A 16,266-nucleotide genomic window follows, 5' to 3' on the forward strand; every position below is an offset into this window, starting at 1 on the left:
GTCTTCCGTGATTATAACATGAAGATGTAGACCATTTATTTGACGGTAATAACCTAATTATTTCTCTGTGCTGGCTTGAGTATGTTTCTGAAAGAGAAAAATGTACCTCAAGGAAAAGCTAGAGCTTTGCAGCAGCGAGCAATGCAAGGTTTAGTAAACTATATCATATCCTCGTTCACACTTCTGCAATTTTTCTGTGCAAATGCTGTATCTAAAACACACATCCTATCCTAGTTCATTGTTCTCTACCTTCAATTCCCCTTTAAAACAAAACACATTTCTTTCTAAAGGAAGATGAGGGGAACCTCCCCCCCTTTTTAAAAACTTTTTAACCCTGAGGAATATAAAAGCCTAATTAAACACAAACCAATACAATTCTGAATTTCCTGGCCGTATGCACTTTCCCTACAGCAGGTAACTGCTCCGTGCAGACTAGGCTGGTACGCATCAGAAAGCGTCCTGCCTCCGGGGCTGCCCCGCGGAGGTTGGGTTGCTTCTTAACCGGGGAGGAATCCCACAGATTCCAGGAAGACGGGATGACCTACAGAGTGAGACCCGGCCATCACCGTGCGTAAGTGCTGATTAACAGCCATACGTTATCCTTCCAGCATGGGCAAGAGAAATTAAAGAAACTCTGCCTGTTTCCCACCTACCTGATTCCTTAATGTCCTCAGTAATATCCAGCTCCCAGCTCCATACATCCGCGCTGCTCACAAACTGCAAACTGTGCTGAGAAAACTCTTGACCCTGCTATTTCTCATCGTTCACACTTCCACTTGTTACTGCCATTCACTTCTACGGCATTAGCAGCACCGTTCCTCTTCAAACACCAGGAATCAGAATTAGTAAAAAATTTGCATGGAAACAAGGAGATATTTCACATCTCAGCTCCACAAATAATTTCTAGTTAAGGCAACCATCCATGGTCCAAGCCAGACATGGAGTGGTTTGATCCCTGTCCCCACTGCTCAGGCTGCTGGGCTGGCCTCTGTATTATTCAGGGCTTTCAGTAAGCAGTGGAGATTCCTCTGTCAAAACTTTGAAATTACCCCAAACAGTCTAAAACATTCTAGGAGCTTAGAAATCTGCACAGGGCACAAAAAATTACTTGGTTCTTAACAGCGTTCAGGATCCCACAATCCCAGGTATTAGACATCACATGCTTTTAAAAAACAAAAATCTCTTGTCTCAAATGCTTACTCTCTTTGTATAAAGGAGACAAAAGAAGCAAAAGAGTGAAACTAGGATGTGCTTAATGTGATAAGTAGGAATTGGAACAAACCTAATTTGCTCTCACCCATTCCCTGCTACTGTTAATTGTACGGACCATTTACTAAAACTTTCAAAATAATAAGATGTGCGTTATAAAAACTGATGCCAATCCATTAAGGAAGATGTGACTACAATCCAAAATACTACACCAAGTCAGGCTTTGAATTTTAAACATTTTGTCAATTTATTCTAAAATCAACCAGACAGGTGTAACTGCAGGCTGCAAATTCCAGCAGCTCAGGGATGCTGTTGACTACAGGTTGAACAGCAGCTTCTGCCTGAGCCAGGCAATACCCTGGTGCAAGAGCAGAATGAAAGTGGAAAGCATGCATTTTTACTTATAATTGATTTCCTGACAAACTGCAGCACTAGATTCTATTTCACTCTTTCAAAGATTTTCAATTACATCAATTCCTACTGATGTTCTTCTACGAGATCAGATGATCTGCAATGTCTCTTGCATGACTCCATTTATCGAAAGCACCTGCCTCTGAATTATTTTATCGCACTTGCAGTCTGAGCTTGCTCAGCAAAATAGCAATACTAAACCCAGAAGGATTAACATTGCACCAAAGTGCTCAGCATCTGGCAGTTAACAGGGTATAATATTAGTGGTGTGTCAGACTTGTCATATGAAGGGCAAGGAAAAACTTCTCCAGACTTTCCCAAAGCATGAAATTCAACACAGAAGTGACCCTCTGTATAGGTATTGAAGGTTGCAAGCCTGACTTTTCCTAGATCAACTAATAAGTGCCTGCTTACACTGAAAGGAAATGGTCTTTGTGGGAAAAGAAGCATTTTGTATATCCTTCAGTGGAAATCAGTAAATGCTTAATTTCATTGACACAAAATTAGGTACTTACTGCCTTAAAACTGCCATGTAGACTAACTGAACCTACCATCTTGCTCTCCATGCTTCTTTTTATGCAAAGGGCTGCCTCCACCTTCTGAGTGTCAGTATATTTAGTACACAATCATAAGTATGATTACATGTAAAAACATGTAAATGATACATTCAAGTTATACTTTTAAGTGATAAACAATGACTGGAGGAACATCCTTAGTACTGTTTCCTGAGCTCTGCAAGTCTCTGTCTTCGGCTTCAGAGTATATTAAGCGTGTGATATATCTCAACCTAGAAAAAAATCTAAAGTTACTGAAAGAAATTATTTTAAAGCATGGAAAATCTAACTCATGGTTTTTCTTCAGCTGAAGTCAGAGTAAGGTGTATACTGAAGCCCAACAGGCAGAGACAACAGGGTCAGGCCCTTTCCTGGGATTACGCATTAAATGCGATTCTTGCTCTTGCCCTGGGACAGCGAAGCACAGGTGACAAATCCCCACAAAGCCACAGGCATTGTAGGACGCCACGCTGTGACATCTTCCTGCCAACAGCACTCCAGCAGCATTTAGCAGGCATTGCTGATTCAAAATTTGCATTCCCATAACCTTGGCTCACTGGCCAGACCCGCTGGCAATGCTTCTGAAACAAGGCAGTGCCTGCGCTATTTTCAAGGGCACACGAGGAAAGTACTAGTTGCTTTATTCATGGCATTTAAAACAGGACAGGAGAAGATTTTTTTGGTTTTTTGGACTTGACCAATTGCAATTATCCTATTTATATTATGTCTTTTACTAAAAACTGTGTTAATGAGGTGGATTGAAAACATTTTCACAATTTAATTGGATTTACTCATAACACTGAAGCTGTAAAGATAGAATTTGTGCTCACATAATAGCTAATCAACATTGATTTTTCTTTTTGAAGAGCAGCTTTAAAGTATTAGCCACATCAGTGAATATGCTATAAAATCACTAGCCCTGCACACACAAACAGAGGTGCCTCAAAATTTAAAATGCCGTTTCTGACTTGGGACATCTGCTTTGACAAATTTTAAAGCAACTTTGCTTGAAATTCAGAGGGAGAACATTAAATATTTCAGGCTATTTTAGAACATCTTAGCCACAGAAAGCCCCTAGTCAATTTTGAAGATGTATGCTATCTACACATCTGTATCTAGAGAGATAGATATTATTGTAAAAGAAAAAAATATGATTACCTAAAGTTATAGGCTGCCTAATTATTATTTTTTTCCCTCTCAGTAATAGATGTGGAAAATTTTTTTTCCTGCATTTGCCCCTCTCATAGCTCAAGGGGGTCACTGTGACAGTAGAAGAGCAGAGACCCTCTCTGCTGGGATCCCATGGCTAGCATCATTGCAAAGAAGGAAGAATTACCCTAATGGCAAGGTATAAAGGTCTGCAGCAGTAGAGAACACTTTCTTCCATTAAATTACCCTCAACAGATTATTAAGGAGCTCCGCAGCAAAAGATGCACTTCCCCCTTCTGACTTGTCTACCAGCCCTGGAATGACAACCACAGCTACCAGGCTGACTTCACACTATGCTCAAGCCCAGGAAGAAGAAAATTGAAGCTCTTAAATATCTGTCCTACATATACGGCCAACATTTTTCTCAATATCAGAGGATGAAATTTCTGGATTTGATGTTGTCTTTTAAAATATTTAGCTATTGACATATAATACAACTATATCAGAAGACTGTCGAGTTTGCAATATCGAGCCATCAGACCTAAAGAAGTGCCAGGATTAAGTCTGCGTCTGTAAAATACACTCAGCACTTTTGTGCTTATGCAATACAATCTGGGTTTTAATTCCAGACCACACAGAATTTTTATCCTTAGTGTACACTTAGGACAGACACCTCTGCGATAAATATCAGCTCCACACAGCCTCTCCCCAGCGTCAGCACAGAGGGGAAGCTGTACAGAAACATAGTTTGAAACTGCATGAAGAGAAATATTGGTCTTGGGATTAAAGAATTTGAATTTTAATTTGAGGTACTTTATTGCATACCCACCTGTGCCTTCAGTGCCACTAAGGAAGTGACTTCAGTGGGCGTATGTCACTGTCCAAGCACCCAGCTTACAACCCCTGATTAATCAAAGTTATGGCATTCATGGCTGTGGTCAATGGCAAGTCAAGCCTTATTCTGATTATATGAAATGTGATAATGTGCTAAAGACATGGAAGAAAATCATGCCCTTGGCACTTCACATTCAGCACCCTAAGCTAATGACTATTTCTCTCTTTCATGATGAGCCTCAGCTCCTTATCTACAAAGTAATAAGAACAGACATCATCAGCAAGGGAAATAATATCATCTCAACTCATAGCTTCTGTTGAGAGTAATTATTTGCCATCTGGACATTAGCAGAAGTTGTGGTGATTGCCATAAAAATACATATATCAAGAAATACTTGTTTGTTTTTTCTTTGGAGCATGGTTTGAATCATATACACTGAGACAGAACAAAATGCTTCACAAGGAAAATAAAAAGAAACAAAGATAACTCAATGAAAAACACTGTATGTGAACACAGAACTAAAGTCTCCAGGATAATGCATAAATGCAACCAACCAAAATTCTGGCATTTATTAATTCTTAAATGCTCAAAGGTGCACCCTCCCGTCCTTTCTAGTATAATAAAACATCTCTAGATTGCACAGTGCTAATACCCAAGAATGCAGTGAAGTACTCACAAAGCCATACCCGAGGTATAAAACCTATTTGTGGGCTTACAGATGTTTCTAAGAATGCAGTTCAAAAGAAAGATGTTAAGTACTAACTGTGTGGCCCCAGAACATATTTTTTCCCTGGAGTCTATAAAGCAAAGAGGACATATGTTTGACAACAGTGAAGGAGAAACACCACATCAATTGCAAGGTACTTAGCCCGGAGTGTACTGCAATCAGAGCACATCAAAACCTAACCAGACATCATGGTATGCCCTGGTAAGCAAACAACTGGGAATTTTTAGACAGGCAATAACAAGCAGCAATGATATTAAAGTTATTTAGCAAATATCCTAAATATTACTCCACATTCTGTAACAATATGATAATTTTTTCTTTGTTAAAATTTCTCTGAGGACTTTAATCTGGTTTAGAACCTAGAAGTTTATAAGTTTTCTTCTTTACCTTGTGTATTTGAATGTAGTTTATTTATTATTATCTATTAGTACTACAATTCCCTTTTTCCCCTATACTGTCCCTGTGGAAAACCAGACTAGCCTGGCATGAGCAGGGTACTAGCACAGGTTTCAGGAGTGCTGAGTTGAACTAAGACATAGATTCCTGTATGATCTTGAGTGAGACACTTAAATCTTTGACAATGAGCAAGTCTCTGTGCAGCAATTGTCATGCTATCACATAATAGCTGAAAGCACATAGCAATTCCCAGATGTATAAAGTTTCTTTCATCACAACCTGATCTTGAAGCAAAACGTCAAAAAATCAGTGAACCCGTACCATGTCCATCTCACTTCTCCCTCTTGGGACTGAAATGAAGCACATAGCCTAAAACTATCCCCCTTTTCCTCACTATTTCTCTTCTCAAGAGAGGTGATACCATTCAGCAACCAATCTCACAAAAGGAGCATCGCGACAAGCACAGGCCTATCATTCATCCTCACTGTAACATATATTAAATTACAATTCGAACATTTTACCTTAAGTTCAGGAAATGAGATTATCATGTTGAAATCTGACATGGCACTTCTGCTCTGATAAGTCTCTCCATTGTACCGTCACCTTTAACACCCACATTGCATTGTTTCACAAACAGAAAATTGCTATTGCTGTCGCAAAGAATGCTAACCTGTGCACAAGCACTGCTGAAGTACCACACCTCAGTGGTCTAACCGAGTTCATTTTTTCACAACGCAGAACTTCAGGGGAAAAAATAAAGACCAGTATGTGAGTGGGACACCTAGACACAGAAATAGCCTTGAAGAGCAGGTGAAGAACAGAAGGAGCAGAAAGAGAAATGCTAGAGGGGGAATGGAGCAGAGCCTGGAAGAGAGTCAAAGGACAGGAGCCCCACAAGCAGCAGAAGCACAGAATGGAGAATTAGAAGGAATAAGATCAGAGACAGAAGCTGAAAAAGGAGAGGCAGAATTAAAAATTCAGAGAAAGAATTAACCTGAATGCTGATCTGATTGGGTTTTAAGGAAGCAAGTGGAGAATTTAGGCCTAAAAGTTTGTCACAAATAAATTAGGTTGTGGTATGCTAACATATAAATCTCTGTACTAATAAAAAATGATTGACTCATGTTGCTTTTTAGGTAAAAAGGAAAATAAAGTCATATTTTTCTTACACAGGACTGCTCAGATTGTTTGCAGAACTGTTGCTGGTGACAGTAGTGCAATGATGAGTTGCAGTAACAACTTCACCATGGGACATTGAGTACTGACATAAGCTTCACAAACATTGTTTGCATAGCCAGAGTTTTACCATAATATATTAATCAGAATGGTTCAGAGTCTATTATTATTAGAAATGTAAACTAAGTAAATGTCATGAAGCATGCTGAAGCAGAAGGTTATCCAATTTTTGCCAAGGCATTTCTGAAATCCTCATCACAAATTCTGTGTTATCAAGGAAAATCAGGAAATTCCATCTATGGCTCAACGGCAATTTCAGTGTGACCAGTTAGAAAGAACTTCTTATACTTAAGCTGACCTGGTGGTCAACATAAAAGATGCAGAGAGAAAAATAGGACAATTATTATCAACACTCAGCATCATACAAAACAAAAAGAAGTGTATGGGTAGAAATTTGACTACCCTGATTTAACTGAAATGGGATCAGGAATTTCCCCCCATCTATTTCTATAAGAGTTCGTTATCTAAATGACATCAGTTAGAAATCAAACACTGCAGGTGTTTCTATGGGAACAAGGGACAATAAGAAATTAGAAGTATTCTTTCCTTCTCCTGTGGGCAGAGCAGCCTTCAACTTAATTCATTTTCCCTTTCTCATCTAAAATAAAGAATTTTTATGGCAATAACCTCAAAAACATTAAGCATAAACCAAAGCAGTGTTGCCTGCATGAAACTGTGGAGAGCTTGAGACAACTCTGACCAGTATCGCCTGCCTAATTCTTCTTCATTATGGTTTTTTGACCTCAGATTCCACAACTACAGAATAGACTATTTTCCTAGCAGATTCAGGAAGAATATTCATGCTAACAAGGCTGACATTTTATTTGGCTCTTAGGTTCCAGCTCTTCTGTCCTGCTAATCTTGCTTATCATTGCCTCCTGTTCTCCAATTTTCTACACAAGCTTCACAATATATTGGGACAGCAGCCCAAGCTCTTCGTTTAGAAAAGACAGTATTTGCTGTTCCCCAGGTGCTGAATCTGCCTAGACTGAACACAATATAGGGTGGCAACTAGTATGGTAAAAAAAAAAAAAAGGTCAATAACAAACAGTAAGAGGACAATCAGTATGAAAAAAAACAAAACCCACCAAATCAAACCCAAACAACCAACACAGATACCATCTCTAAGAAGAACAAAAAAGAACCAACAGAAGAAAACCAGAACTAAGAAAAACGTGAAGGCAAGCCAATATGTCAAAAGGCAAAAAAAATATGCGTCAAGGGAAAACAGTGAGAGAGACAGTGACAAGGAGCACAAAAAAAAAAAAACAAGAAAAGATTTGAAATGAGCCCAGGGGATGGATGAACAACATGGAGAGGGGTTGCATGTCTGCCAGGACACATGGAGACACACCAAAGGGCTTCACAAAGCTGTGGGTTTCAGCTGGCATTTTATAGGAAGTGGTTGTCCAAGAAGTACCAAGCTCATTTAGAAAAAGTCTCCAGGAGCCTAATACAGCATGTGTAAAGTATTATGCTTAATTTTAATGGAAAACTTTCTTTGACAAAATTGTTATCTCAAATGGGAATATATCTCCTGGTGATTGAAAACAGCTGATCACCAGGCTAGCTTTTCCCTACAGCAAACTGCCTCAGAGGACATTCAGTCTTGCTCTTCTCAATTGATTTTACTAATTAACTTCCTCCTCCAAAAACAAAGGGAGGTACAATCATTTTTCTATATTTGAAAGCTGTAATCACCATGTAAAATAAGGAATTAATGTCAATACTGCAGGGGGCTACAAACAAGACCAAATGGATGGAGTTAAAAAAGCTGTCCTAAACAGGCGCTATTTCAATCATCTCCCAGCAGTAGTGGTATAAACCCTACAGATAAGTTATACAGAAGCCTACTCTTCCTAGCTTCATATCAAACAGCAATAGGCTCCTAAAGGAGATTTGGGACACCTATCATAGATACATTTCAAACCACGCTCTAGAAATGCTAACTTCTGCTATTCTACTTCTGCAAAGAGCATGAGGAGCCCACTTCCTACGATCATTGTCAATACCTCCATAATCCTGGGATCTTGGAGCACACTTATGGCCAGCATGACATGGCTCTAATCCTGGCTGGTATCATCTGAATATTGACTGTTTGAAAACAGTTGTTTTTACGGTGCTAGACTGGTGCTCACATGTACTGGTGGCTCTAATATCATATGGATGACCTGACAGCTCAGATCTCACATGGAACAACCACTACAAAAAGCTAATACCAATACTGAACTGATTCCAGGGAGTGCTTTCAGAATAATTCATTGGGTTTATCTTTTTAAAAATATTTATCTATGGGTCATATGGGCTTTTGAGGTACCGAGTTGTGCAAAATTCTTGGACAGCAAGCCCGACTTTGGACAGGCAGATTGCAAATGCCGAGTCTGGAATTCTCTGAACTCATGTTCAAATTTCACAGTCTGGTGGGAACCAGTCTTCTCTCAGGGCTGGATTTGGAGGCACGTTTGGAGATGTGCTTGCTGTAACTCCTCCTGAGGCGGTAAAGGGAAGCTATTTGAGATGGGCCTTGCAGCATTATAAGTATCTACATACGGCTCTTAGAAACATGAGGCTTTCCTGAAAATATTCTCAGACTTGTGCTCTTCTAGAGTACAATCTATCCACTTGCAGAAAGCTGTGTGCTATTAGCTCCCCTATTTGGGGATTTAATTGCAGCTTCAGTGATATTCATCCTGTTCAGAGGTGTTGTTCACAGAGAGTGAATATTTGCATTACCTGCTCCAGTACCAAGATCCCTTCCTTCCACTGCAATGCTGAGGAACTAGCCCGTAACTTTTAACCAGATTATTATTTTGCCTTATACTGCAAACAGAATAATGTCAAGTTCTTGATTCTAGTAATCTCAGATTACCAGAATGGACCGCTTAAAGTTGGTTGAGTCAATTGGGATAGAGTTTTACCCTTTCTACATCTTCCACCAAAAAAGGCTTGTTTCCACAGTCACTTGAAAGTAAGCACTTTACCTTTAAAATTTTTTCATTAAATTTTATGCTCAGGTGCTAAAGAAGTCTATGAGACAGACTGGTCCCACAGGAATGCTTCAGCCCTGTGATATTTCTCAAAGCAAGCAGGCCTAACGCTGCTCCATTATTACCACATTGAATCTGGAACATAATTGTTACTTACACTACACAGGAGAAAGTTCTTTCACGTACAGAAGACCTCTCACCTTATTGTCCAGTATTTCCTATGCAGATATTACATGTGAGCAAATCTGCACAGCATGAACTTAAAGCCCACGGTTTCCATGAAGAATCAGACAGACCTACACAAGTACTATGCAGTTGTACAAATGCAGAAAATATGACACACACACCCCCACACCCCCCCGAGATATGACAGGCATAGAGTGCAAGCACTTACTAAGAGGGCAGTATATGCACAGAAGACATGAGACACATTTAACAATGCCTGAAAGCTAATCCTTCCCCACAGAAACAGAGAAGGCATGTAGCACACAAACACCCTGCCCAATACTTCCCAGTAGCACCAAACTTCTACTGACAGGTCATGCAGCACAGCATCACGCACAGGACTTCCAGACATCCATGATCTGCAAGCGGACTGGAGACAGCTCACCTGTTAAGGTCTCCAGACACATAGAAAGAGATTTGTAACATTTGCAACATTAGAGCTCTAAAGTCCTTGAAATCATCCTGGACAAAATTTGCAGACTAAATGAGAGAATGTGTTCAATGAAAACCATAAAATTTAGCTCTACAATGTAGAAACGGCAGTTAACTTTTGATTATCCATGTGTGCTCATGCTTGGGTCAGTAAATATGAAGAAACAGCCAGGTAAAACCACAATTAATATAACTTGTAATATATACATAGAATATGTATATTATAACTTGTAATTACATGAGCTTTGTAAAAATGTGATTTAGTACTTTACCTTTGAAAACATTTGTAAACAGTTTTTAGTAGGAGCTTTGGAGGGAAAAAAAAAAAAAAAAATCACTAGCCAGAGCACCGCCTGGTATCGATGACTTCAGGTCTGCATCATGCATATCCCAGTATCACTTTCCAGTCTGGGGCAGAGAGGGAAGTTGGGGCATGGCTAATCCACTGCCTGCTTTCTTCACCCAGTGATAATCAATAGCTGCCTGCACAGGTTTTGTCAGAAAGGATACGAGCAGACAGGCAGCATGAAACTACTGAAGCAGTCAGGAAAAATGAGTGAGCTTTCTGTAAAAACATACCTGTTTATATTCGCAACATAAATGTATATGATTGAATATTTGGGGAGTATAAAGCTTTAAAGAACTTGCTTCTACAGACAAGTGAAGAATGCATACTGAACATACACAGGAAAAAAAAATAACGCAGTGACTTCATCAGACCATTGGGTGATTTTGGCTGGCTAAGGAACAGAGGTTTTTTGGGTTTGGCCCCCCCCCCCCCCCCCCGCAGTTGTTTTCTACGCAGTCTTCAGCCACCCTGCAAAAGAATTAACATGACACCATGCTGTGAAACAAGGAAGTACTATGCATGCATTCCCCTACCAGGGCATTCATAAGATTCCTAAGAAGTGAAAAGCACATCTACCTACTTGAATTTCATGTTATTTGGGGGATTTCAGTCTTCTCTCTACCTCTCAAGGCTTTTATAGAGGATTGCATCTTTATTTTTTAAGCCCTCGGCCTGCAAGAGGATGTGCTGACGAGGATTTTCTGTGTATAGACTTCTCAGTTGCAGTACATAGACATCAGGTTCAAAATGTAAACATCCCATTGCAAACTCATGTGGTTTAAACTGGAGAAAATAGTTCAGGATTATTGTTTCCCCCCCTTCCTTTTGCTTCAAGGCTATTTAGAAAGCACATTACATTATGCACTTTGGCTTTTAAACTTTGATTGAAAAAGACAGATATGATTATGCACTTAGGTTAAAAATTAGCTTTTGCAAGATAGTCTTACTTAGACATGAGTCATTTTCTGAGTGACAACAGTCCTTTTGATGAAATGTAAGATAAGAATGTAGATTATTTTAAGGCACAGGAATATCTGATTTTCTAATAATGATTTTAAAAATTAAAACATGCTGTACCATACTTAACTGTGTGATCTTCAGAATTAATTAGGTTGTGCACATATTTTACAAACCCTGAGGTTTTAAGTTCACAGTAATTTTAAATGGAACAGAACGGTACAGTAAACAGCTCCACGTGCAGATGCATACGCACAATTGTAACTTGAATCAAGAAAAGCCTAAGCCTGGTCTCTGCAAGGTAACATCACAACCTGCAGGCACTGAGGACCACTTCCCCATGTGTGTTCACAAGATCCCTGCAGGTCTCCTTTCACAGCCAAAAGTTTCTTTGCTGCTGTCATCTTGTCAGCACTGAAACTGGAAGAGAACAAACTCTGGCACTTTCATTACTGATTTTAAAAAAATTAAGTAACACATAGACCCTGCGTAGTGCCAAAGCCTTTGTAATAGAGAGTGGGGAGGACTGCTCTAGCAGTAAACGTTTTGAACCAGTTCAAGGAGCTGCTCAGGTGCCAAGACAGAGCTGCTCCCTCCCAGCGAGCGGAGGGAGGCAGGGGTGCAGCGTGCCCCCACCGCATCGGCGAGAAGGGAAACGGGTCTCAGGATCAGCTGGACCAGCGGGTGCCACACGATGCCAAAACACACGGTCTGATGGGGGAGAGGGCTTGGACCACTGACATCTGGGCTACATGCTGGCCACTACCGCTTTTTTGTGAAGGCAATGCAGCAGGTACCTCACTGCACCACAAAGTCCTCTACCTGCAGATCTGTGTAAGCCTCCTCCCCCCCCCCCCCCCCCCAGCTACCTCTTGCAATTGCCTAACCTGGGCTTCCTCCCTCCCCAACACACATACACGCTATCAATACAACCAGATGTTATACCCAAGTACAGAAAAGAAATGAAGGGTATTTAAAATAACGGCAGCGTTTTAAAAGTTTTTACTCATTTGGGAGGGGGAAGGAGGTACACAAGCTCTGTTCAACTAAACAGCTCACGTGAAGCAAAACCCTCTGAATTACAGGATAAATCAGGAACAAAATTATTTTATTAAGCCACAATGTAAGACACATTAAACAAAGAAAACAATTTCCAGACATCAGCATCTCTCTTGCTTAAACCCAGAAAAGGCAATGCAGAGACAGAATAAAAGCTTTATTCTTATCCTACCTCAGTGAAACAAAGGTATAAGAACACATCACCTCTTTGCCTTGCTTTGAGGCAGACCAGCCTGTGATGAGTTTGAGCTAGTGTTATACCTATACCTTCAGCGGACCTCTGAAGATTTAGTAAAGTCTTTATTATTCCTGCAGTGTGTAAGGGCTATGCATAGTCAATCCACATAATGGATTCACAACATGAAACACATTTAAGTTAAGAGAAATATTTTTGTAGTTCTCTCATACCAAAAGCAAAGGAAAATATCTGTCTATCAGAAATCATATATTTGCATTTACTTTAAATCTCATGCAACAAACTAGGGGGAAAAAAAAGTATGTCTAAGGGCACAGTTTACTGTGGACTAAATAATGACCTTTCCTATTTACAAAATCAGAGCTGTTAAAATAGCTTAGAGCATGAATTAGGCAAGCACAGATTTTTCAAACATTTAAATGCACTTCTTTTCTACTGCAGAGTTGTAAAAGCCCTTCAAAAAGCTAAGAATTTGCAATTGTATAGACCGGAGAGGTACGAGGGTTATTAGGTTGCCTATTCTGCAACTTCTTGTCCCAGCCAGCCTGCACTTGTAAGATGCAAAAGGTCCAGCTCAGAAACACCTGATGACATAGGCTTATATTGAAAATGCTGAAAGAACCTGTCCTTCCTATGCCAGTGACAGCAAATATCACCTCAAACCACATGTATGCCCCACGCTTGAACACTGAGGGGCTTCAGAGTTTTCTAGATGCCTAGTCAAGCAGGGGCTCTCTATGCCCTTCCAGCACAGTGGTACAGACCTACAGAAATGAGTCACCTTTACCAAATCTGTAATTCCAGTTCCCCAGAACCTTATCCCGTTGCTGCCACGGGCAATCGCGAGCAATGCTCAAGCCTCCCGTTTCAAGGACAAAGAGGCAGTACTCACACTGCAATTGCTACTTCAGAGCTCCGGGTTGGAGAGGGGAAAGAGCAAAATCAGGAGAAAACTTGTATTTTAGTCAGCCGACATCTGCTATGAAGATGCTAAAAATGATGACTAGCTATTGAGTGAAGGTCACGAGGCTTATCTAAGAATATAGGGGGAGAAAAACAGATGGGGGAAGGGGGAGGGAGAGAGAGGGAGAGGGAGAGACCGCGAGCACTGCAGCAAAGAAGCTATGCTCAGCCAATACATGCTGGCACTTACCATAAAAATAGAAAGATCCAAAGAGAATCAGATTAAGGATCCTTTTTATCTCTCTTCAATAGAAAGATTTCCACATGAAGCTCTGAACACAGCTGTCCAGGGAAAAGCAAGGTAATATGATGAAACACAGAAAGCACTAACAGACAAACGGTTAAGTCCTTTCACAGCCTTCCAAAACCTTCAAGCAGTTTGTGCTGAAAAAACGGAGGTAAGAAGTCTGAAGACGACTCCTACATAACACTGCAGCTAAAACAGACTGCTGTATTTCCAGTCACTCAGACCGCACTGTTTTCATCTTAATCTTCTCACCATTACTTACAGCCTAGAGGTGGGCTTGGGGGTGGGGAGAAGAGATTTCTCCTCCAAGTGGAAAGGAGCACAGAAACGGCATCAGCATTTTTAATCAGTCGCTGGGAGTACCCAATCAGAGGAACTGAGCGGTGCCAGCATGACAGTTGTCCAGCCGCCAGCGTGTCCCCGGCTTCCACAAGACCACCGACGGGCTAAGCTGCTGCTTAACCCCAGCACAGTCTTCTGTGCCCACGCGCAAACAAACCGTCCTCGTGCACTGCGTCGCCTTCTCCTCCGAGGAGCAGCGCTTGGGAAGCTACGAGCTTTTCTGGGTTGCTCTCCTGACAGGCTGTTTTCTACATCTGTGCGATAGTACAAAAGCAAGAAAAGTTTGGAGGTTTAAATATCAGCATCATGTAACTTGCAATTTATTATCCGGTTGCTTCCCTATATAAAACATACATTAACCATTGCTTCCTCTTCAAACACTGCTTTCTGGAGGAGGAGGAAGCCTGTAAGAGATTTCACAGCACAGCCCCGCTGCTGTGAACTGCCTTGTTAGAGCCGGCGCTGGTTTGGACATGACATCATAGACCCCTGACGGCACCAGATCTACAGAAAATACACAACCAAGGTCCTTCTCCCCCCACCTGCCAAGAAGGCAACTGGATTAAATGTTTGTGCTGCTATCTATCATACTACTGGACATTAAAAAAGAAAAAATGAAAAAGAATAAAAAAAAAAGACACACAGACCTCAACTTAATTTGCAATAAGGATATCCAGGATCTGGAGACAAACCTTTCTATGGCATTTAACGCAACGAACCAACCCGCACAGGAAAGCGATGCAGTCAGCATTAAAGCTGCCAAACACTGTAACTTCCAGGGAATACTCCCAATTCTAAAATACAAATCCCTGCATTTGACTATGGGAGAGAAGTTCTTCTGGTCCTACTGCACAATGCAGTCCACAGTGGAGCAAACCTAAATATAGCATGCAAATTTGCATTTACACAAAGCAGACACTCTGCCAGTAGGCAAAGTTACATGCGTACCTGTTCAAAACATTTTTAAAACAGTCAATCCTGGATTTCTGCCATATTGCAAAGTAAAAATGAATATCATCCATCTGATATGCATGTTTCAGAAGATGAAAAGGCTCTGTAGTAAAAGGGGGGAATTCAGGGAAACAAACCTCAAAGCATTCCCAGCAGTGGTACCCATATTATAGGGTCAGTATCAAGTACTTGTAGAACATACCAGGTAACAACATAAGCTTATTGGGGGGGGGGGTGTTAAAAATTTTTTTTAAAAAAATTGGAGGGGAAAAAAAATTTAAAAAAATCCGAGGTTCTACAGCCTGAAGTGCAGACTAACAATCTGACGTGTGATTTAATACAACTAATCTGTTCTGAAATGTTTGAAAGTGTGAATATAGTGCAAGAACATACAAATTCCACTAGCCAGCAGCAGTAATTTTCAGAGAACACCAGACTGACATATCATGTTGGTCATAACCAAAATTATCTTTTTTATTAAAAAAAAAAGTTTCTCCCCTCAGATGACAGGACACTGGAAGACCCATTACTTTCTTGCATTTCATTTAGGTTTTAATAGGCTTGTTTCATACTATCAACAGAACATGCATGATATTTATTCCTCCCATTTCATAAACACCATTAGTTCAAAAAAAGACAAGATAACTGATATGAGAGATAGAAGGCACAGGTGAAGGACAGATCAAAAGAATAAATAAAAAAGGAGGGCAGTTACCATATACAAATAATGCATATGGGATATATACAGATAACAGCTCATATACATATTAGATAACCAAAATTAAAACTATAGCCAATATAGGAGTGAGCACAAGAAAAAGAAGCAGCAACAGAATGAGATACTTTTAAACTCTGCAGTAAGCTTTCAAAACATATTGCAATGCTAGCAGAAAGATTACCATTTGACAAGCCACATGCTTGGTGAAGTAGGCAGTTTCTGTTGCAGGAAACTGAGTATGGGAGACCCTCAAAAAGTGTCTCAAGGTACCCATTACAGAAGAAAGACTGTCCACATGCACCACTTAGGATCCTCTTTTAATA

The 16,266-nt window shown here is 40.3% G+C and overlaps 1 protein-coding gene across 5 annotated transcripts in view; it reads right to left on the reverse strand.

Annotated features, from left to right (window-relative positions):
* The window catches only part of ANO4 (anoctamin 4), a 191,255-nt gene extending 175,991 nt beyond the window's left edge, over positions 1-15,264 (reverse strand). For 3 of the 5 annotated variants that reach the window (XM_069773682.1, XM_069773681.1, XM_069773679.1), the window contains exon 1: positions 13,876-15,264. The gene's annotated coding sequence lies outside the window, so the exon portion shown is untranslated. The remainder of the gene's footprint in view (positions 1-13,875) is intronic. The other 2 variants (XM_069773683.1, XM_069773684.1) reach the window with 2 other exon arrangements.
* Positions 15,265-16,266: the final 1,002 nt, after the last annotated feature.

This window comes from Haliaeetus albicilla, chromosome 28 (assembly GCF_947461875.1).
Source record: "Haliaeetus albicilla chromosome 28, bHalAlb1.1, whole genome shotgun sequence".
NCBI classification, from domain to species: Eukaryota; Metazoa; Chordata; class Aves; order Accipitriformes; family Accipitridae; genus Haliaeetus; species Haliaeetus albicilla.